The 23,739-nt window shown below is 35.8% G+C and overlaps 1 protein-coding gene across 1 annotated transcript in view; it reads left to right on the top strand.

Annotated features, from left to right (window-relative positions):
* Positions 1-23,739, top strand: part of SAR3 (SUPPRESSOR OF AUXIN RESISTANCE 3) — a 117,379-nt gene that overhangs the window by 50,847 nt on the left and 42,793 nt on the right. The gene's annotated exons all lie outside the window — the stretch shown is intronic.

Genomic DNA, 23,739 nt, shown 5'->3' with positions numbered 1-23,739 from the left:
TAGCTAGATATTTGGTAGTGAACTCATCTTCCAGCTGCGTTTTAAGCAAAATTAGGACTAGCCTATTGAATCGACTGTGTTGTGCATCGAATTATCTTCCAACCATTGAGAGACAAAAAATAACAATTTCTGCCATTTCGTGTGAAGTCTGATTACGTTGGGGAAACAGTCTCATGATCACTATTGGAGCAACTCGACAACCATCTGCAAATTCTGGCAAAGCTACCACACCCACAATAGTAACGTATCCTTTGAAATCATTGTTATTCTTGGAACGGAAGTGGATATGCATTCAAGGTGATGTCTTCGTTCTTGGCAAAAAATGTTATTCACCAGGTTCATTTATCAATTCGAACCAAATAGACGGGTGTTTGGCCTAAGTCATTGACTACGCTGGATACTGTTAGGAGTTTTGTTCGACAGTTACAAAGGGGAACAAAAGTTTCTTTCTCATGATAGAAGTGAAAAGGACAGGAGTTATTTTGTGCATGGGCAACAATATTGAAGCAAGGTGTTACCGAGTTGTATTTCATAATATGTAGCCGTTGGAGAATAAAAGAGATTGGCCACAACTTATTTATTGCTATTGAATGCTAAGAATCAGAACAACATATTTGGACAATTTTAAGGCTTAGTTACATATGAGTTGAGGATTCATCGCATGTTGGAACAGACCACATATATGTATGACTCTGTTGCTGTAGTAGGCACCAATTTAGAAGAAGGATTGTTCAATATTTTTCATTCAAATCAAATATGATAGCTTGCAAAACTTATTGGGAGCATACGCGACAGTTATGATTGCAAGGAGTAGACTTTTGGAGGTGTGCACCTACTGCAGTCGAGAGGATTTCCTTGTGTATCATTCGACGTTATAAAAGACAAAGGCGTATTACATACATAGTAAATTGCAAAGAAATATATAAGCAAAAAAACTTACAAGGACTTTAGCAGAAAAACTTACAAGGACTTCAGCTTTGAAGTTTGGTAGTAATAGGGATCATCTTCTATGCCAATCTGAACTACTTGAGCTCAATTTTATCCTTGTATGATGTCGATTAGCTACCAGGTGCAGTGACTTAAACAAGTTGTTCATCTTCTTATTTCATGCCAATAATTCCATTCATGGATTCTATACAAAACAAATTGTTCAGTTTTGTAACTGCTCTTGGCCTGCATCTTTCTCAGAATTAAATTGAGATTCATTCAAATATCACAGTGCTCTCATTTAAATTCTGTTGGGTAAAACTCAGATTGCTTGATTATTGTCGTGAATATAACTTGTGATGTGAACAGATTTCCAAACCATTTCTTGGCATGTCTCAACCTTTATTTGAAAGGCTATACAAGTGCGAAGAAGATTAATAGAGTTATCCATTAATCGTTGCAAATCATCACAAGGATGTGGCTACCTTGGCAGAATTCCAAATGAAATTAACGACTTGTAAAGAGATTTGAACATTGAATTGGAAACATTCTTTGAGTATGCCAATGATTTGATAGATTTTACAAGAGCTACAGAGTCTCTAGTGGTAATGGAATTTGTTAAGGGACTCTTTTAGTGGTCACTGTCTTGGCTAGATTTCTATCACAGAATAGGTGCTTACATCTGGGTCACGTTTTCTAAGAGCTAGGAGTTGTAGAGTATTAGAGAATTGCATTCACTTTTAATCAGAGTAACCTAGCTCAAACACTCAGGACATTCCTTTGATAAAACATTCTAAAAAAAAAATGCTATAGCAACGTTAAAGATCTCTACACGTTGGTTTTCTACTTTTTGAAAGAGCATCCATCTTGATAATTTGGGAAAATATAGGGCTTGGATAAAATTAGGAAAGGTACTATGAAGCTACAAGAGCAGTTAGCCCAAAATTTAGAATCCGATATAAGAGCAAAAATACTCGACATTTATAGAGAGTACAAAAAACTTCCTACCCGAGTTTAGAATGACTTATCGTTCAGTGATTACATGGATTTTCATCCAGAGCAGCAAAATAAGACTGATATGGCAAAAATGAAGTATTTTGAAGTGGTTCGGGATCTCCTTGCAAAAGACCAGTGCAAAAATGTGTATGATGAATTTCTAGCAGACCAAAATCATCTAATAGAGGTCTTGAAAAAAAAGAGCAGTCAACCACCATTGATTTGTAGCCTTCTTGTGATCATGTAGATGTTACACAGGGTGCAAGTTTCTATGTTAGCGATTTGGAGGTTAGCTTTGACAAACAGGTTGATGAGGTCGGTTGTACACAAGGTAATAGCAGATTAGAGTCTTTGCATGATGAACCTTTATATACAAATGATAACATGACAACACTTTTGCCTTTGCATACAAATGAAAAGAATGGTGGAAAGGAGGCCTATGCTTTTGAGAGGTGTGACGAACCATATGTTTCTTATGCCCATGACATAAATTTAGAAGAACAATCCAAGATGACATTGCAAGACGATGAACTGCTTCAACATGACAACAATGAAATGCATACCTTAAAGAACCAGCTGAAGGTTAGTGAAGATATGGTTGTGGCATCTTTTGTACGTTATGATAGTACTCACAAGATGATTGAGGATCTCTATAGGAAGAATCAAAGGGAAGCGGAAGGAGATTGGCCTGTTGTTGCTTTGCAGATGCTCAAAACAGCCCTTGAATTTATGAAATCAGATTACTTATGTTTGCTTTTTGATAGGGATTATACTCTTAAAGTTGTTGGAATTTATGTTGATTAGTTGAATAAAGAAAGGAATGAGATTAAGGAGGAGCTCAATAGGGAGCTTAAGTATGCTTGTGAGGCATTGGATGATGCTCAGTTTTCTCTTCTGGAAGTAGAAAATCAGATTAGGATCACAAATTATTTTTGAGAACACAAAGGTAAAGAGAGGCAAGAGTTTTTCCAAGAAGTAATTGATGAACTTGATAGCATTCAACAAACGTATGACTTGGATAGTTGCCCTAAATGACCAAGTACCAACACTTCAGATCACATTCAACTTGTAGACAACCCTTTGTTTGAAGTAGATGCTGATTGGGCTTCTTATAATCCCCTTTTTGAGATAAACTAGGGAACTCTTTTCGATTGTCATGAAGATGATGATCTTGACTTAAGAATATTGGATCCAGAAACAATTCCTAGCGGTGAATCTTGGTCACAGGTTTGGTATAGTGAATTAACTACGTTTGCTCACCCTTTGATTAGTTCAAATATGGTTCCCAATTTCAACCCATATAGGAGTTGGATGGATTTCATACGTCAGCCATTGAATAGATCTTGGTGGAGAATTAATATGAGAGTTATGTTTCAATCACAAGGAATGGTTTTTCAGCTTCATTCTTATTCATAACACCTATGTACTCGGGGGTTCTCCGAAATGACAATGACAGTATGATATTTGATGTGTCCTTGGCGTTGTTTTCAGCTTCTAAGCAACTTGTTTCTTACATCATCTATTTAGGTCAAGTCGTCACCATCTATTGGGTTATACATAGCTCCTTGATACATTTCTACCTCATCATATCAGCTGGTCATGACAAGAGGGTTTGGGATCCAGGGGTTGAACCGTATGTTTCTATGGCTTGTTGAGGATTTTGTTGTAGTTCTACTTTGTTGGAGACTGGATGCAATGATAATCAGAGTTGTATAGCCTATAAATGCAACGATATTTCATAGACTAACATGGGATCCAGGGATCTGGTTGATGGATGGGTTGCAGTTTGATACCTTGCTTCGCAGTGTGGTAGGATTAGTTTGTAGATTGGGCTACAGAGCTTCTTGCAGATTCATATGGGATCCTGATACTGATTGCTTGAGGACAAGCAATTTGGAGCGGAGATTTGTAATGTCCTCTTTTCGGACATTAGAAAATTTAAAGACGTATTCATATGATATTAAAATTGTCAATGAGAGCGTGAAAAAGGGGCAATTTAATATTATAAGGTGGGTTAAAGGTGACAAGGAGGGATAAGACGAAAAGCTAGGAGGGGAGCCAAAGAGTCACAACTTTGTGGATTAAAAGGAGAGAGGCTCATTCAGTTAGGGATGCTTGGTTTATGATTCAGATTTTAGTTTCTCTCTTATGAGAGTTATTTAGAAAACTTTAACTTTCAGCCAGTGTGAGGACGTAGCCCCTCGTGCCAATAGGCAGTGGACGCAAACCCATTGTCTGTGGAGATGTCACTTAGGTGTCTCGCGTGTGCTTACAGGTTCTTTTCTTAGTGTGCTAATTTGATTGTAAAGCTGTGTTTAAGATTGAACTTTGAATATCGGTTATTGTATTGTTGTTGTATAATGCAATAACATGCTTTAAGGACTTTTATTAGAATTTACTGATTTTATACTGTTGGTTTGTAATGCATTTTCATATGTTTTAGTTCTGAATATTATATTGAAGAAGAAATCGGGTAAATATCTATCGGGGATAGTTCATATATATATATATATTATACTAATTATTATTATGAAATATATATTAATTAAATGATGTATAAACCTTGGAGACATGTCTCTTCATGAGACGTGTCTCCTCATATTTATATGAGATCCAAATCTGCATTTGGAACATATCAATCACTATGGTCATATTATTACATTTGCAGAAAAGATCCATGTTACTTAACATGATATTAGAGCAAGACTGCAAATGTAAGAAATATTCATATCAAGAAGGAAATCCAAACTCCAATACAAGCAGCAACAAAGCATGCTCACACACGAAGACAACTTGTTATTAGCTATGGAGAAATAATTTTTCTTTTTTATAGTAAAAGACTGCATTAAAGATGTTAGCCATGTGCGTGGGATGGCCTCAACGAAGCAAATGTGAACCTCTGATCGTATGTAATCCTAGACCGCATTCTCAACACGCAGTACAATGAATGATCGTATTCCTCGATGGATCTGGAACGTTCTTTGAGAGTCAAGCTGCAATAAATGAATGCCCAATGTCTATTGTAAGTTGGAACTTCGTACCATGATAGGTGATCTAGATATGGTGTCTACAATATTATTGAATATTCTTAATGCATGAATGGTGCCATAAATACTAGTGCAGACTGGTTGGAAATATCTATCATTGCAACATCTGATGAGGAGTCCTATTTTATCAAGAAACTCTTTGGGCGTGGATAGTATACAGGCTGCGTGTGGAAATAATACTGGATGTATGCTTTCCTCTTGACATTATATATCTATAAAATGGCAGAATATATCATCTGGACAAAGGAGTTATGAAAACCGAATTAAATATTTCAATGGAAGTAATTTAATATTTGAGCAACTGATATTTCATCAGAGGCAATAGATGCACTTCAAATGCAATTATTGTAATACCTGGAGTTAGTAATCTATAATTAAGGTCTTCTTTAGCGCAGAACAATGAAGGAAAAATGGCAAGGGATGAACATATCAACACTCAACATATAGTCAGCATTTTTATATATGATAGAGTGAACATTAATATGGAGATTCAAATTTGTCAGTCCCAAAGGGGGACATCAACATGCTAATGGTGATTAAGTTATGAATTAAATTATTAGAGTTTATTACTTTGTGAATGATCTATATTTGTCAGCCTGAGGATACCACAATATATATAGGAGTGTTAACTGAAAAGAGCAGTGATTTGAGAACTTAGAAGGACTAAGATAAGCATCTCTGAAGAGACATCTTTCAATCTTATATTAATAAAGAAATTACAGGCAGTGGCATTAAATGTCAGTGAGCTTCTTCTCTTATAGTCAATCATATTGCTTATGTTACATTTGCAGAATATAACCTATCATTCTCAAGTACTAAACATAAGAGAATACATAATGGAGGAAGAGATTATAATCTACCCTTAGAATCTACCCTTAGTACCAATATAAGGATCAAATAGCACTCGGAGAAGTATATGCATCCACTAGAAGATCATTTATATCTTTTAGTAAAAAACTTAATGATAGGGTATCAATGGTACTGATGTTGGTTAATTCATCATGCTGAAAATGTTCTTCTTCCAAGGTTTATAAGCATAATTAACAACTACCTAACTTGATGATTGATCTTGAGTTCGCCAAGATGGCATGCATGACTTCACAATCAATATAAACTAGAAACACTTCATTGAATGATGTTGAGATTGAAGATAGTTGTGACCAACATGATTACAAAAGTTCAAAGAGATTGATTGAATCTTAATAGAAATTCTTAGTTATACTATATTCACTATCAAAATAAGATGGCATGACGTAGTCATATACTTGAGAGGACTTGATCTACCCACTTGTGCAGCAATAAAGTTTTAGCTTTCAAACAAATGAAGGATTTTAAGTGTTTGTAATTACAAATGAGAGCACAAGTTTGAAAATGGGATGCTATGACAAGCATAAGATAGAGGAAGAGTCTTCGTGAGCCAGCTGGTTGAGTCAACCTTCATACTTGATTGGAATGAGATAACTTCAATCTAAATAATAGTATAACTTAGTACTAACAATAAGGAAATTGAATTTGTTTATTAAAGCAAAAATCATATTAAAGGGTATGTCTCTTATAAAGAGAGACATTCTTTTCAAGATAAAGGCAAGAAGTAGGTTGAAAGGTTTTCCTACACTACAGGGTAAGGAGAACCACAACGAGATGTTTACCCTTACTATAGAAAATATATCAGGTAACATTAAGGTAAGTACTTACCTAACTCATTATGAATATATCTTTAATTAATGAGTATTTGTATATTGAAAAAGCATCAAAGACATATTTATAAATAAGAAAATAATAAATAGGAGACAGATTAAATATTGAACGTATATATTTATCTATGTTATTGAAATGATCTTATATTATTATGCAAGCTATTTATTATTGTAGTCTCTCTCTCTTATTTTTATAAGAGCTATGTGCCTTGATCTTTTCCTCCGAGAATGTTCTTGTGGGAAAAGAGGGAGACTGACATTTCAAGCAACGTTGAAAGAGAGGAAGCATATAGAGGATATCATCCAGTCAACCTTTGGTGACATTGATCATATTAATTCAGAGGGAGTAAACCACGTTGTGATAGATTCACTAATGATATAAATTTGGAATACACAGATTGCAAGATGTGCGTAATATAGGTTTAATAAAAAGATCAAACAAATACCTTTGCATGAACAAAGGAAATTTGAGTTGTTGTGAGATGTTAATAAAGTTTTTAAGAATTAATTTGAACCATCTACGAGTCTCTCTTTGATGAATGAAACTCGATGTATGAGTTGTAGATTCATACATGTGGCACAATCATACTCTATCAAGATATTAGCGTATTGTGGACAAGTTTGAGAAAATGGAAGGACATGTTCACTTCTATTGTTAAGCTAAATGAATGTTTGGACTTTCAATGGGTGAAAAGAGCAAGGTGGAACTTAGAAAGAAGTTGTCATAATTGATACAAATTTTTTACAACAATATAAGAATGAGTGAAAATATTACATTGTGGGGGGAATAATAGTCAATGTTCCATTCCCACTTGAACCTTATTTAGAAGTGAGATGTTCCATTCTCAAATAACTAAAAAGACAATTTCTGAATCTTCATGTGTAGATAAGTATTCTTATCGTTTATATTTATCTACTCCTTGTAGTCTCTCTCTTAATTGTAATTCTATACATACTACAAGGGTTATTTGCCTTGATTTTTCCTTTATGTTTGAGGATATTCTTACAAGAAAAGAAGGTTGGTACTTTACATAACACTACCTAATATTGTGCAGACTCAATCTAATGATAGTAGCTCCAAAGACTCTGATGATCAAGATGGATAACATGAGGCTCTTGAATCAAAGATCTTTGATGATCGAGATTATGAGATTTTTCTACATTAAGAGGGAGTATGACACTTCTTCTAAAGCAATGAAGGAGCTTAGAAGATTAATACTCAGAGGGAGTCTAAAAATACATGGTGTAACTGCATGATTTTAATGGGCCTACTCCTATGTATATCATGAGGAAGTAATGACTTATTACTAGAAAGTTGAAAGATTGATATTAGATTTAGAGGGAGCTTGAAAGGCATCCTTGGGCGAAGAGAGCTTCTGAGGAAGTAACCAGAGGACCTGACTTCCCAGGATCAATGTTAAGAGGGAGAATTTTGAGGTGCAATCCTTTGTAAATGATATTTTCTCTTTGAGGAGAAAGTTCTAAGTGAAATTCCTTCGCATTCTTCTCTACGAGAAAGAATTCAGGTTTAAGCCCTTGCACCACCCTCTGACTAGGTTGATGGTGGTTACTATTTCACATATGATATGTAATGAAAGGTGACGATCTTTCATTGATCTATATAAGCAAAAGGTAACCATTGTAAGGTGATGATCTTATAAATGGTAGATCTGTTATCATGACAGACTTGATTAAGTTGTTGTTCAGAGTGTTGGAAGTCATGATAATGAACCTATCAACCAAAAGGTAACCATTATAAGGTGACAACCTTATCAATAGTTGACCTATCTACTAACACCAAAATGTGTTGGAGCAAGTGTTATCATGGTTCTTTGGGCTGAATTTTGCTGGACACCTTGATAACCAACTTATCATGGTTCTTCAAGTCAGATTTTGCCGGACACCTTGATAATAAACTCATCATGGTTCTTCGTGCCGAATTTTGTTGGACACCATGAAAATCAATTTGTTATGGTTCTTTGGGCCGGATCTTGCCGGACAACATAACTTAAATCTATCATAGACCACACTTAAGGTGGTAGTCAAATGTTGTATTATAATTGCTGAAATTCTCTCCTTGCTAAAGAGGGAGTGTTGAGAAATTTGGCCTCATAGTGAATTGAAGCAAATTCTATATGTAATATATATAATATATATGTGTGTGTGTGTGTTGATGGATTTATGTTGATATCCTTATATATGCCATTCTAGGAATATCATACTGAGTCGATATCTCTTCATATACTTGAGAGCACAAGGTGTTCTACAAATCCTCCCTAGCTAAGAGGGAGTGTTAAAGTTGTAGCTTAAGTCGGATAAATTTGATCCGAGATTCATTGTTGCTATTGGTAAATTATCATTTTCTATATATACATATTCATGTAATAATAATATTAGTATATATATCATAGTATGTAATGTATATATTATATTATAAATTATATATATATATATATATATATATATATATATATATATATATATATATATATATATATATATATATATATATATATATATATATATATATATATATATACTAATCATTATTATGAAATATATATATTAATTAAATGATGATTAAACCTTGGAGACATGTCTCCTCTCATATTTATATGAGATCCAAATCTGCATTTGGAACATATCAATCACAATGGTCATATTATTACATTTGCAGAAAAGATCCATGTTACTTAACAACAAGTACTTCTATAGGTACCTATTGGGTTCAAATAGGGTGTCTATTGATTACGACTCTGTACTGGGTACGAGTACTTTTATAGGTACCTGTTGGGTTTAGACAGGGTCCCTGTTGGTTACATATTCGCATATTCGAATATTTCTCCACTATCAATTGACATTTGGCATTGATCAATAATCAAGTATCATACTATGAAATGATTTAGTTTTAGAATATTGTATGTTTATCTTATTTTTTATATATATAATCAATATATATTTATATCTAAGTTGCCAATTCAGGTTCGGGGACGAATTCGGGTTCAAGTTTGAGTTCGGGCCAAAAAAATTCCCATTTGGTTTTGTGAGTGTATATATTATATATGTGCATTATATATACAAAATAAAAAAGAGAAACGTGCATAAGTGCAAAACTAAGTCATTTTATAGTATGAATATATGTTGCTTGATCATTGATCAATGACAAATGTCAAAGATAAATATTAAATTTCTCATTAATCTATTATCATGATTGTAAAGAAAATCATACATTGAATTACTAAATTGCAAAAATAGACTAGTTTATCAAATAATTAAGTTTGAAGCATAATGATAAATGAAAAGTGTTTAGTAGTTTATCAATGATCATAGTATCAAATGCACTTCAAGGCTCAAATGGGTCATCCAAAAATGAGGGATCAATGGCTTCATCCCCAACTATAACCATATCTAGAGCCTCATTATTGAAACCCAAACCGGTTACACTAGTCCTAGATGCTGCTATATCATCCTCTTCCTGAGCATGAGAGATTAGATGAGTGAAATGTTTTTTATTAGGTTCCTTTTAGGGTTACATAAAAAAAATATTAAAGAAACACTCTTTAAAGTTGTTCTATTTCACATTTTGGACCCTACTGTCTTGGATCCTCTTGGGTTTGGCGTGGGTTATTCCAGTTTCGCTCTAGTGTGGACTCGGGCAAACCCACAATCCAAAATCCGAAGCCTGCTTGGACCCGCAGCGAATCTGGACCCACATAGACCCAAACCCTAATCCGGGCAGTAGGGTCTGAACTTGGTAACATGGATTTATATATTATAAATAGACACACGTACCCAAGCATACACAAATCCGTAAAGACATTTTGCGTACCCATGTATTGGGTTCTTGTACCTACAACTGTCCTCAAATCTGTAGCTTAGGTGCTTATTGTTTCCTCGAAATTAGATCAAATGTGAGGAATAAAGCTCAGGTACAACTAGGAAATATTCTATCAAGGAAGTATAATATGGTTTTACCAAAATGAATTTTGATGAAATGTGAACTTCGATGACATGTCAAAACAATTTTTCGAAACCATCTATTTCCATCGAAAACTTTTTTTTTCTTATTTTCGAGGAAATCTCTTTGCTGACTCATCGATTAAAAAGTATTGACAATGACTCAGAAGCATTTGGTTGAAGACTGGGAAAACAATTAATTGCTGCAGACTACTGTTCAATGAGGTCACATCAACATGGGAATTTGAAAGTATTTGCATTCATGTTCATTGCAGAAACCAGTTTAATGTCAGAATCCTGCAAATATAAATTCATTTGCATTGGAGATCAAAGACGTAGTTCAATGTAGATTGAGAAGATCTAAAATTGACATTTAGCAAGTGATTTGCAAAAAGCAAGTAGGTTTTTTCATTCCTTGTTTGTTGCATTCCTCTGTCTGTCATGGAATCTTCTTCTTCCAAAAAACCTAGAGCTAGACAACAAAAGGGCACTCCCAAGATGGATGTTGGGGAAGAATCAAAACGGAAATGACAAAAGAAAGAGGGTAGACCATTAAGTCAAGATCTATAAGACCAATTTCCTGCTTTTGATTTGAAATCTGAAATGGTGAAAGAAGGTGATGAGGGTTTGGAGGATAATGATGAGGGCTTGGAGGATAACTTTGAGCACTTGGGAGATACCTGGATTGAATTACAAGGTTATGATTTATTCATGTTTCATTATGAAATGAAGGATAAACCAGAACCTGTTAGTAATTCATGGCAGTTAAATTTGGGAAGGCTGGTTGTCTCAAATGCGTTTCTAAATGTGCAACTTATAACGACTTTGGTTAATAAATATGACCCAAACACTAGGACCATTTACAATTACACAAGGAGACCTCTTTTGTCAATAAGAAAAGAATATATTGAGCATTTGATTTAGAATGGGGCTATGAGGGTCACATAGATATACATAAACTGAAAGAAGAGTATTTTGCTTTGGAGATCACATACAATAGGTGGAGGCACTTTTCACATACAAAGAAAGGAAGAAGTCCTAGACGTGCTCAGAGACAAAGATAAGCCTCCATATGATGTAAATCTTTTTGTCCACATATCAAATACACATACTATGCAACATGGCAAGTGTTAGGAATTGACGCTTCCCCACTGATGGATATAGTGGCTATGGTACTAGTTATTGATTTGCAATCTAAAGACCCTCGTGAATTTGATTGTGCTTCATATCTTGCTAACCAAATGAATCATAGCCTTGAGCAAATAAAGGGTTACCCTAGCCAGTTTTACTTGAAGCACGTCTTGTTTCTTATGCGCATACTGCTTTATGTTGGTCAAGACATTGTGCTATGGGTCGATGAATTACCAGGAAATGTATATGACAAAAGGGGTATTCACAAACTGGTTTAGTTATGGTTGTCTATTTGGGACCAAAAATATACAAATTGTCATTATGTTTGTTTTGAGGATTATTTTGTGAAGCCACTATATAGCTTACTAGGACACTCACATGATTTCTCACGTTCACTTGCAAAAATGAATTTTCTTAGACCAAAAGATTTTGATGAACAATGTCTTGTTGTTCATAATTGGGGAGACTGGTACTGTTTTAGGAATTAGACTCAAATAAGGGTTTTTGGGTTTGAGAGATGTTATGTTCTACCCAAAATAGTTCCCAATAGGTTGCCTATATGAATACCATTAGACAGTTATTTGCTTCCAGCACAATGCATTTGAGATCATACAATAAGTAGTTTCTCATGCCTGGATGTTTAGCATTCAGAGAGTTCATGGTGAAGAGTACAGAGAGTTATGACTTAGTGCAAAGCTCAATTACTACAATATGTCACTTGACAACTCCGGAACCAACTTTGATCCTGAAGGTTACATTCAATGGGCTAAGGCGTCATAAAAGTTGAAAGGATATGAGCATATTCCAATGCTTGTTGGTGATCTGATCAGAAATTTAGAGAGGGATGCATGAATAAAAAAGAAAAATATGTATGATAGAGTTTTTGAAGCTTACCAATGGAAAGTTTTCAGAAATAGAATCAACTTGCGAGTATTAGAAGGTATTTAGGATCTTGTAGCCAGAGCAGAGAAGATGCTAGAGCACAGTGAAGGAATTTTTGATGGAGCTACTCAATATGTGGCAGAAGGGAGGCCAAAGGACAACAAGGTAGTGACCCCTCTAGGCTCTAGCCCATCCCTCTCCTACATTAACTACAAATTTATGAGATGATGATATTTCACCTTTGGAGATAGACGAAGGATTCTTTGATGAGATGATGTTGTAGGCTTCCACACATGAGATTGTAGATGAAAGGTTGGATGAATTTGAGAATTTAATATTTGACCAAGAATTTATTGATACTTTAGAATTCAAAACCTTCCTATACCAATATAAAGGGAAGCTAATAAAAGAAAGGTTTGGTGACACTTCAAATGAGGAATATTTACTTCAAGAACTTCAAACTGAAATTGATATTGGAATGAAGGAAATAACCCCTATTGGAATGAAGGAAATAACCCCATAGAGAGGGAGGCATCTACTACAAGAAGCAAGAATGATTATATACCAGAGGTGGGACATGAAGGCTGCTATAATTTTTGATGGCTTTGCAAAGTTAGTGGACCTTGAAAAGATAATGTTGCCTATTTGATATTGACAGTACATACACCAACCTACTATGATCCAAGTCAAAAGAAGCTATTCACCGAAGGGATAGGAGACCCATTCTTGTCAATAAAGAGGAGGCCTTTGGTCATTTGATAATACAATAGGTTGGCAAGACCAATCTTTGGGAAACTGCCGTGTTGAACTTAAATGTAGCCCAACTGAATAAGTGGGATTGCCTGTTAGACAAAGGAACAATTACAAACCCTTATAGGAAACATCCGAGGAAGAGAAGCAAAAATGGAAAGAGATAGCCGCTCAAAGGGAGAAATCAACCCAAATCATCGAGGTAGGGAGACATTGGTGGATTATGAGCAATAACAAAGGTTAGCCTTGGCCCTGCATGACACTATATATTGAAAATACAAAATGGAGAAACTGGAAAAGTAATTTAAGGATGTGATAGAAATTGGTGAGTCATAGATTCATAGACTGGCAATTGATTTGGTCAAGCATTGCTTTGATACAATGATGGTTCATACTCCATTATTTTGGAACACATACAAAGGGACTTTGAATGCCCTTGAAGATCATGATAGGTTGCAACAACTAGCTAAAAGGTTGGAATCACAAGATGTTCTTGAATCGGTCAGTCTTGCCAAGGGAAAGGATTTGCTCAAGAAACATAAAGAGTTTCTGAAGGAGTTAAGGAATGATACAAACAGGTTGGAAGGAAAAGGGACATATATATATTCTCATCCCTTATGTTTGATGGAGAGGTTCTATCACTAGAGTAATGGAAAGATGAATTTTTGAAGAATATGACAAGGGTATTCAAGAAGATGAAGGAAGGTGACAACTTAGCGCCTCATAACAAAGATTATAGATTCATATACAAACACAAGTATGTGATGAAGCATCTGAATGCTAAACATACTGGGATCAAGAATATGTGGAGCATATTGGGAAATTGAACTTGTTTTTTTCTAGGAATAGTTAATTAAAGTTTATAAATAATGTTTACTCTTAATATTATTAGTTGTTAAGTTTGTAACCGTTCATGTTAAAGAATGTACCTTTTCACCATGAGACTTGTGTGTCCTATATATCAGAGATCATTTTGTAAAAGATATCAACGCCAATACTAGAATTAGTTGTAAGACTTTATATTCTTAAGCAATAAAAAAGCTAGTTTCTTTATTTGCAAATGTGTTGTGGATTCTATTTTTTGTATTTGCAATGTGCTGTGGAGTCTTTTTTTCGTAAATCAGTTCTCTTTTATGATTGTTTGTGGTTGATAATTATTACTCTTGGTTACCGTATGAATAGATTGTGTGATATTGCATTGTTGGAGCATCATGATGCATTTCAGATTCGTTTTGCCTGTTGTGTCTTGTCTAACCAGGCTTTCATAGGAAAGTTAATTTCAATTAAACTAACTTCGAAGAGTATCATACAGTTATATAGCTTTGGAGGTTGGCTAGTTGACAAATCCATCTAAGGGAGGGTTTAAAAATTGTCTTTTAGAGTTATACAAACGATTTCCTAGTGGATGAATCTATTGCCTAGATGAAATAAGTGTTAATTAGATATTTCCTAATAAATTCTACTTGCTTAAGCTAAACTTTAGGCATCTAATAATTAATTCTTTTATTAATTATTTTGATGCAACCTAGGTTAGACCTTTTTAGGGTTTGATCTCCTTTATAAGGACGATCTCTCATTGTAAACATTCATTGAGACAATTCACTTTTGATTATAGCAATCTCTCTTTTTGTTCATCAAGAATGTCTCATCTATGGATCTGGCAATTTCAGCCTCCATAGCCTTTTGCTTCTCTCTTCTGTGATAGGTATTTGTATGCAGGTGATTCTTGGGAGCTATGGGGTTGATCGTTCATCAACTTCAACATGGTTTCAGAGCTCCAAATCTTCATGCCCCTATTCTGTTCTTGAGAGATTTGGTATCGGTTTTCATATCTGTGGCTTTCAGAGGATTTTGTATTGGATTTGAGGGGGACCTATTTTTTGGAGCACTTTGAGCCCAAATGGACATCACCATTGAGCTTAGAGCGCTCGAAAACTCCCATATCCAGATAAAATACGTACAGTTTGGACTTTGTTGAAATTTGAGGGAAATGTTTTATGTACTGAGGCTGTTTGACCTGTACATGCAAATCAATACAATGTATTTTTTTATTTTTTATCAAAAAATTAAGAGGAGGCGACTTTATCATGTATCACAAGTTATTTTTGTAACTTTTGATAATGGGCTCTTAGCGGAGAAGGCAGTTCTTTTTTGTAGGATGCATGAGTGTACTTTGGAGCAGGTCAGACCTTGCGTTGGAGACCATGCCCCACTTTGGAAACAATGCCAATTTCAGCACCCAAGCTTAGCCTGCAATTTGATGGGTCATTTCGAGCCTATTTGGTGAATTTGTTACATGTGAATTGGAGGTTTGTGCACCATGTGGCGCCTGCAATTGGAGTCTTCATCTTGTGCAGGGTATTTTTGAAGTCGCACCTTGATTGACTGAATTACTTGGGTCCTCCATCTCCAAGCTGGCCGCTTTGGCTTTAAATTTGCACGTGGGCCTACAGTCTTTTGTACCTGATTTTGTGGCACACATTCAGTAGATAGTGCATGAGTTTTCGCACATTGTTTGGGTTCGACACTCACTTGACCGGATATTCAAATCCGCACTTGAAGGGCATCACGGCGGGGATTTGCTGTGGTGGAGAGTTATTTTTGGAGCACATTTCCTCTTGGAGTTTTTCTTGGACACCCCTTCTTGTACCTGCTGATAGCGCCATTTATTACCTTTGGTGTTTTGCATTTTTTGCATTTTTTTGGCTGTTTTGCCCTTCATCGTGATGGTCTGCGATTTGGACTCACTGGGATTGTTTCTGGCATGATTCAAACCCAAAAAGGGATTGCTTTTGGCATGCTAGGCAGTTTTTAGAGACCATCTGTGGCTTTTGATGTATCTGACATTGGTTCTTTGAAACTAGAACCGACATCAACCGCAATCCCATGTGTCTGAGATTCAATTGGGTTGTGGTTAGTGGTCCGATTGATGGTGACTATTACTTTGGTAGTTTGTTTTTCCATGATTTTAGGCCCCGTCTTGGGTTGGCAATCAGTGCCGAGGGAGCATGTGCCGTGAGCCACAACTCACATGAAATTTGATACCACGTTGCGTTCAAAGGTGGGGGGAAAGTTTTTTTTGTGTGTGGGTTGTGCTGATTTGGCAGTTTCTGATGTGCATGGTAGTTTGATGGGTTGATATGCAAACTTCTTGGTCTTCTTTCCGTTGGCAGATCCCACGTCTTCCTTGAGCTCTATATTCAATGATAGGCGTGAGAGTGCGTTGATCTTGGGTCCTATGTTCAGTCAGTAGCCCACATCAGCAAGTACACTCTTGAGTCCTTTGATTATGGCATTTGCGTGCCAACCTTGTTTCTTGGCATATGCATGAATCCAAGGCGTGATTTTTGGTGTTTTGTTGGAGTGTTTCCATGTATCAGTCGGCCTTCTTGACACATTTGGTGGTCCTATGTTGATCACTGCCAATTGTGATTGGTGAACAGACAACATTTTGATTGGTGGACAACATGTTGATTATTGGTGGACAACGACTGTGCAATTTTAGCCACCAGATTTTTCATCTGGCATCGACCATTATGCTTTTCCAACAAGCATTTTTTCTCTCGTTGGCGGTTCAGCCTTTTTTGAAAGTTGTGTTTATTTTAAGTTTTGCATGGTGTTTTATTTACATGTGAGATTTATTTTTAGTCACCGGATTTTATCCGGCACCGACCCTTTGATCCAGCTTTTGTTTCTGGCGGTTGGACTTTTTCTCTAGCAGGGGTATTTTTTTGGCTTTTTTTGCCTCGACGGTCATTTGCCCGTCAAATTTTGGCTCGTGACTTGCTGACATCAGCGCCACATCAGCATTGGATCAACGTTCCTGTCACCTTCTTGTTCTTTATTTGGACCTATCTTCTCTTTTTTGCTCATATCCTGGGCATACAGACTTTGTTTTCCGCAAACAAGATATCGTTGGAAAGTTGGTTCCGAGGCCGTCACAGTGGTACAGTTAGTTTTCAGATTTGATGCCTTTTTGATGACTTTTTCTACTGTCAAAGCTAGGGGTATAGTTTTGCACTCTTGGAGATATCTTGAGCATTCGATCTCTAATTTGGGAATTCTTTATATTGTTGGAAAGGTCTTTCCGAGATCTTTTCAGTGATGCTGGTTGTTTTCCCAAATTCTGCTCTAGGCACATTCTATTTAGTCTTTTGCATTTTTGCATTCTGGTGGATATCTTGGTTGTTTTAGGTCCGAGGATCGATTTTCTTGCTTTAGATGATTCGTCATGATTTGTACTATCTATTCTATTAGTCTTATGTCTCTTCTAGTCTATTTAGATATCATTTGTATGCATTCTTCAAACGCACTGTGATAAAGTGCCATATTGTATCTATATGTTCGTTTTAGTTGTTTTGCCTTCTGATTTGAGCAGTGTCATATGAGGACACTCGTGCATATTATTGTATTCGTAGGATTCACCATATCGTGTGTCTTATTGTACATGCACTATTGATGATTAAAGTGCCATGGGGGGTTGATGTTTTGCCTTTATTTGCCATCATCCTTTGTCCAATGAGTGTCCCTTCCGTGACATTAGCCACATGACGTGTTTGAGATTGGTCACCGTAGCACACACATGTGTGCATCTTGATTGTGGTTCCTTGACTTGTAGTTCTTTTGGCCCACTTCTCCAATTGCTTGTCACCCCACCCTTGTCTGCATTGGGGGGGTTTTTTGTTGTTTCTCATGCTTCCTTGGTTCGATTGATCAACTATTCAAGATTTGGTGTTTCATGCCATCTGTATCTTCGAGTTCAGTTGTTTGCCTCTGTGTGTCGCCTGATTTGATGAAGATTACAATCTTCTCTACCTGGTCAGGGTCTATTTTAGTGGAGGTTTTTCAAATCAGCAGTTACTTTTGACAGAGCTTTGCAGCTTCTACATGCTTTAATGATGTTCTTCATGATCATCTTTTGTTCCTATTTTTTGGGACATTCCCTAGTTTGGAGGCTTCTTCAGTCCTTCACCAATTTCTTTTAGCATTATTTCCATCTCTTTTTGGAGTAGGGTTTTTCCCATGTGGTTTTCTCTATTTCTCTACTTTTAAGAGATTTGGTTGTGCTTGGGTACCTCATTGGGCCTTGTTTGCTAGGACCCAATTCTACTTTCAATAGTAGTTTCTAAGTTTTTAGCTACTCCCTAAGTTTATCTTAAGAGGGGAGGGGGTGTTAGAGTAATTAGATATTTTCTAATTAACTCTAGTTTCTTAAGTTAAACTTTAGGCATGTAATTTTTTTTTAAAAGAGGGGTAAATGCTTTGACCTGGAGCTATGAATCAGTGAGGCCACAAATGAGGGACCTCATCCCCATGAGATTTGAACCTTGATGGCAAGGATAACAACACAACAACTTAACCATCACAACATGCCACTATTGGCAAACTTTAGGCATGTAATAATTAATTCTTTTATTAATTATTTTGATGCAACCTAAGTTGGACCTTTTTAGGGTTTCAATCTCCTTTATAAGGACGATCTCTCATTGTAAACATTCATTGAGACAATTCACTTTTAATTATAACACTCTCTCTTTTTGCTCATCAAGAATGTCTCATCTATGGATCTAGCAATTTCAGCCTCTATAGCCTTTTGCTTCTCTCTTCTGTGAAAGGTGTTTGCATGCAGGTGATTCTTGGGAGTTGTGGGGTTGATCGTTCATCAACTTCAACAATAAGGCACTGGTCTGATATACATTTATCTATACATCAAATTTCAGTAGAAGTAGAAGAAGCAAATTAAATAGTATACAAAAGCAATCAAATAGTTTGAAGTAAGTACAATCAGTTAAATAGAGATAGTAAGTGAAAGTTATGAAGAGATACACAATTGAATCTAATTTTAAGACATTGATGCCATATTTATAGATTACGTAAATATTAGATATAAGTAAAACTTAATCTGCTATAAAAAAATTCTATTGGGAGAAATATTTGAAGAATAGACCTCCCTGCCTAGGTTTTGCAGAGTGTAGAGGAGCTCAATCATATTTGATGGATCCTTTTAGTTGGCCAAATCAAGTGAGAAGCTTGTAGAGGGAACTTGGCATTGTCCTAGAATTTCTCAATTTGTTGATTTGGGAACCAATAGATTGGTGACTCTATTTGGCAATTGCATATTAAAAATATTGATAAATTTGACCGAGAACCTTTGATGTTAATTTGCTGAATATGGATAGTTTAGTTTACCCCATCTAAGTCGCACAAAAAATTGGCGACTTTGCTGGGGAAATTTTCTACAAACACACTCAAAATCTTTGGTGACATAAGTATACTCTGCTGGAGGTAAGAACCCAGCAGACCAGAAGAGAAAATATATTCCTCTAAAATGAGGTGGTGACTCTAATAATAGTAAAATTATAATCATATGAATGAAGAAGTAGCTTGTGAAAGAACAAGAAAAGACTCGACACTTAGTTCTTAAGTTTTCTAAGGCTCAACCTTGTATGTGGGGTAGAAGGTCACTATCACAAGGAACACCTACTAGCCACACGGAATTACAATCTAAGGAAAGAAATAAACAAACTAAAGAAGGACATCATCCTTAAAAACAACTCAGTGGTGGATCCAGGAGATTCCCTGATAGGGAAATAGACACTTCTTGATTTGTTTTTGATGATGGTGGTATCCCTATGATAAGTGGACCAAATTCAAACAGGACACGTGATGATGATATGAACTTCACTTATGCTAACAGAACTCACATGTATGAAGATGAAAGGAATCCCTGGGGTGAAAATAGAAAATGTAGATCTCCATCAAATCTAGGAGTAGCTCACGCTAATGAGCCTGAATTGGATGAACAAGATGAATATACTAGGCAAATGTAGGATCACATAAATTATCTTATAGAATCATCAAAAAAGGCCAATTCAGAGAAAAACAACCAGATAGTAGAAACAACTTTGGAGGTTGTCGCAAATGCATTTCCACGAGTAGATCTAACAAGAAAGGAAGATGGTGGGAAAGATGTTCAAATAGGTCACAACTCACAAGGATCTGGCAGAATAAGGAAATACATGTAGAGGACTCAAGGAGACCTCCAAAGTATAATCTGCCTCACAGAAAGGAGGGTAGTCAGAATTTCAATAGAAATCATAGTAATCTTTTATATGAGCAAAATAACAGAGACACTAGAGGAAATAAGAATCAAAATAATTCCCAGCAGGGATATCGTCAGAGAGCAGAACAAAACAATATAGGGTATCACAATCAACAAGGCTCGTTCAATCAGCAAATTGATGGCCAAGACAAAAAGCAATATAATCACATCAATCAAGGTACCCAGAATGCATTCATTAGAGGACCGATCAACAATGAAAGATATAAACAATCGGACCTCACTGGAATAATAGGTTGCCCAAAAGAAATCTGAGTGGAGTGCTGTTCCAAAATTCAGTGGCAGTGGTGCTGAAACAGGCAAAGCTCATGTCAAGAATTTTGAGGATACAATGGATCATCATGAAGTAAGACATGAATATGTGTACATGGAAATTTTTGTAGTCCTTGATTGATGATGCAAGTGAATGGTACAGAGGACTCCAGACACCTCAATTGCTGGATGGCAGATTTTGTGGAACATTTTTTAGAAGAATTTGGTGATCATAATGACTCTACATCTGCATCACATGAATTCACAAGTGTGAAGAAAGGGTACAATGAATCAGTTGCCGAGTTCAATAAATGATTTCATAGTTTTGAAACAGGATCCCTAAAAATATGAGTCCTATGGATTCATTTTGTAGGGGATTCTATATGGATGCATATGATAGAAAAACTATGTAATCAGGTCTCAAAGGTCAACTACTTCATACAAAGAATGCAAAATAGCAATCACAAGTGAAAACAACAGAAATACCACAGGTAGGATTGGAAAAATAGATGATGTTAGGTTACATGATCCCAAAGCACCAAAGCAAAAGAAAGAGGATGATAAGTATGACAAAGTTATGAGCATCTTGAAAGATCTGTCAATGAAAGTCAACAGGGGGGTTAGACCTCAGTTTCAAAGAAATCACAGAACTAGGTTGCATGACATGCCATACACAAATTTGAAAGATGGAAAGCCAGAAGTCCTAAAACAAAATTCAAATAGAGATACACCTGACCCACTCAGTAAAAGTAATCACATGGTAGAGGATAGTCTATGCTGTGATGTGTGTAATGCACGCCACTCACCATTGCAATATGCTATAGCTCAAAGCTTGCAGGATCAAGAGGTAGCTTATGGTGAATATGATCCTGATCAATCAGTAAACACTTTACCAGTTCATTCTTTTGGTGGAGCAGATGACTATGACTTACCTGAGGATGGCTATGAGAATGATGCAAGCTCACAAAAACATAGTGATCACTGTTATATGCAGCAAGTGTTCTCAGATAATGAGGAGGATTTTCCAAGATTGAGGACTGACTTTATTTTTGTGTCTGTCATCATACCCATGCGTACTGTACTGATTAATTTTTTTTCTCTATAGTGTACCTTTCAAAATCTCTGAAAATGCCGTTAACATTGTCTCTATTGCTATTAATATTATCTTTTTGAACACTATTGGTGTTTATGAATTTGTCATTAACCCCATGCTTGTATATGCTACAATCTGTCACTGACATCATCTTTGTTGCGCTCTCTGTCGAAGCAATTGAACCTGTTACAAATGCCACGTGTTGCTTCAAATTTATTCTTGCTGCCACAACTTTCAAGAAACGTAATTTTAGGGAGGATTAGATGAAAGGGAAAGAGATAAGGGTTTTGGAGGAGTTAATGGGGGATTGAGTAAGAATAAAATTGGTAAAGGGAGTAAGAGACATAGGACAACATATTTATCTATGAAGAAGCTTAGAAGTTGGTGATTAAGGAAGAGCACATCAACCACCTATGTTGCTTAAAGCACTTCTGTGTCTCTAGTGCCAGCAAAGGACCCTAGGATACGTGTCTTGATTTTGGTGTATAAGAATAAAAGAGGTAGAAGATGTTATTGAATACTTTTGTCAGATTGTTACTATAATCCTACACCATATTTCTTTTACCCCTTTCATATCTTGTTTAATGACATTATGTTGGAATGGAAAAAAGATGATAACTGAATAACCTTACAAGATAATGACGTTTCATCACTATAAAATCAATATAATTCTGTTTACACTTCTCTGTGTACTGAATGTTTGGGAAAATAATTTTAGAATGAAAATTCTAGGAAAATTATCACAATAAAAACTCAGTCACATTCTCCAAATAGGCTCTCAGGTGTAGCTGGATTGCACCCTTTTTTTGCGTACAACAATCTTCTTGTTACAATAAGTTTGTCATAGGCTCATGCTTATATACAAGAAGTCCTTGGGTATTTTCTTACACTGTAGGTGAACACCAAAAAAAAACTCATTGGTTTATTCAATCAAAGCCTACCTGGAGATGTGTATGGATGATCATGCTGTTATAAGGATCCAATTAAAATCACATACGTAAGTAAATGTCACTATATTACATATAAATTAAATTACGTGGGTAAGCGGAGTGAGACAGTCTTTTTTCAGGTACCTAGACTATTTTGCAGATTGGGCATATGCTTTATTCATTTTATTCCTTAGTTGCTGATTCGTGACATGAATCCGATTCGGGCACGTGAATCGGATCCGTGGATTCAGGATTTTTTTTTTTCCCAATTATGATTCGTGGAGGATTCGTGCATATATATATACTAAAAAATAAGAGAAATATACATAATTCTAAAACTAAATCATTTCATAGTATGAATCTAGTATACTTGATCAATGACATTGATAATTAATCTATTTTCACGATTATAAAGAAAATCAACACATTCACATTGAATTACTGAAAGTGAAAGCTTGTAACATTCAAAATATAGATCATTAAACTTAAAGTTTATAACATGATTTACTCATAAAAGAGTCAAGAGTCAACACTAAAGTTTTTAATTTAATCATCAAATGGATTTTCAAGAAAATCCGCATCAGAGGGGTACTCGTGAGCTGTAAGTGCTGCATCTGTATCAGTAGAGGAACCCAAACCACTAGTAGTAGAGGGGATTGTTAACTCATAATCCTCCTCCTCATCATCCACATCAATCAAAGTGGATCTAGCAAGATCTCGGATGGTCATATCTAAATCAGGAGTCTCGGGTGCTACATCCCAAAGCTTTTCGGGCCCCTTCTTGTACTTAGGATCCTTCCGTGAAAACAAGCGCAAATTGTTGTGAATGAACACAAGGTCTTCTGATTTTTTTGGAGCCAACCGGTTGCGTTTGATTGAGTGGATAAAGGAGTAAGTACTCCAATTCCGCTCAGTGACAGAAGAGCTGGCAACCTAAAGAGAAATTTAAAATTATCAA

Source organism: Cupressus sempervirens, chromosome 10 (assembly GCF_028749045.1).
Source record: "Cupressus sempervirens isolate cs-2001-9-10 chromosome 10, ASM2874904v1, whole genome shotgun sequence".
NCBI lineage: Eukaryota > Viridiplantae > Streptophyta > Pinopsida > Cupressales > Cupressaceae > Cupressus > Cupressus sempervirens.
Note: the sequence above shows the minus strand (reverse complement) of the source record. Positions and strands in the feature narration are given on the sequence as shown.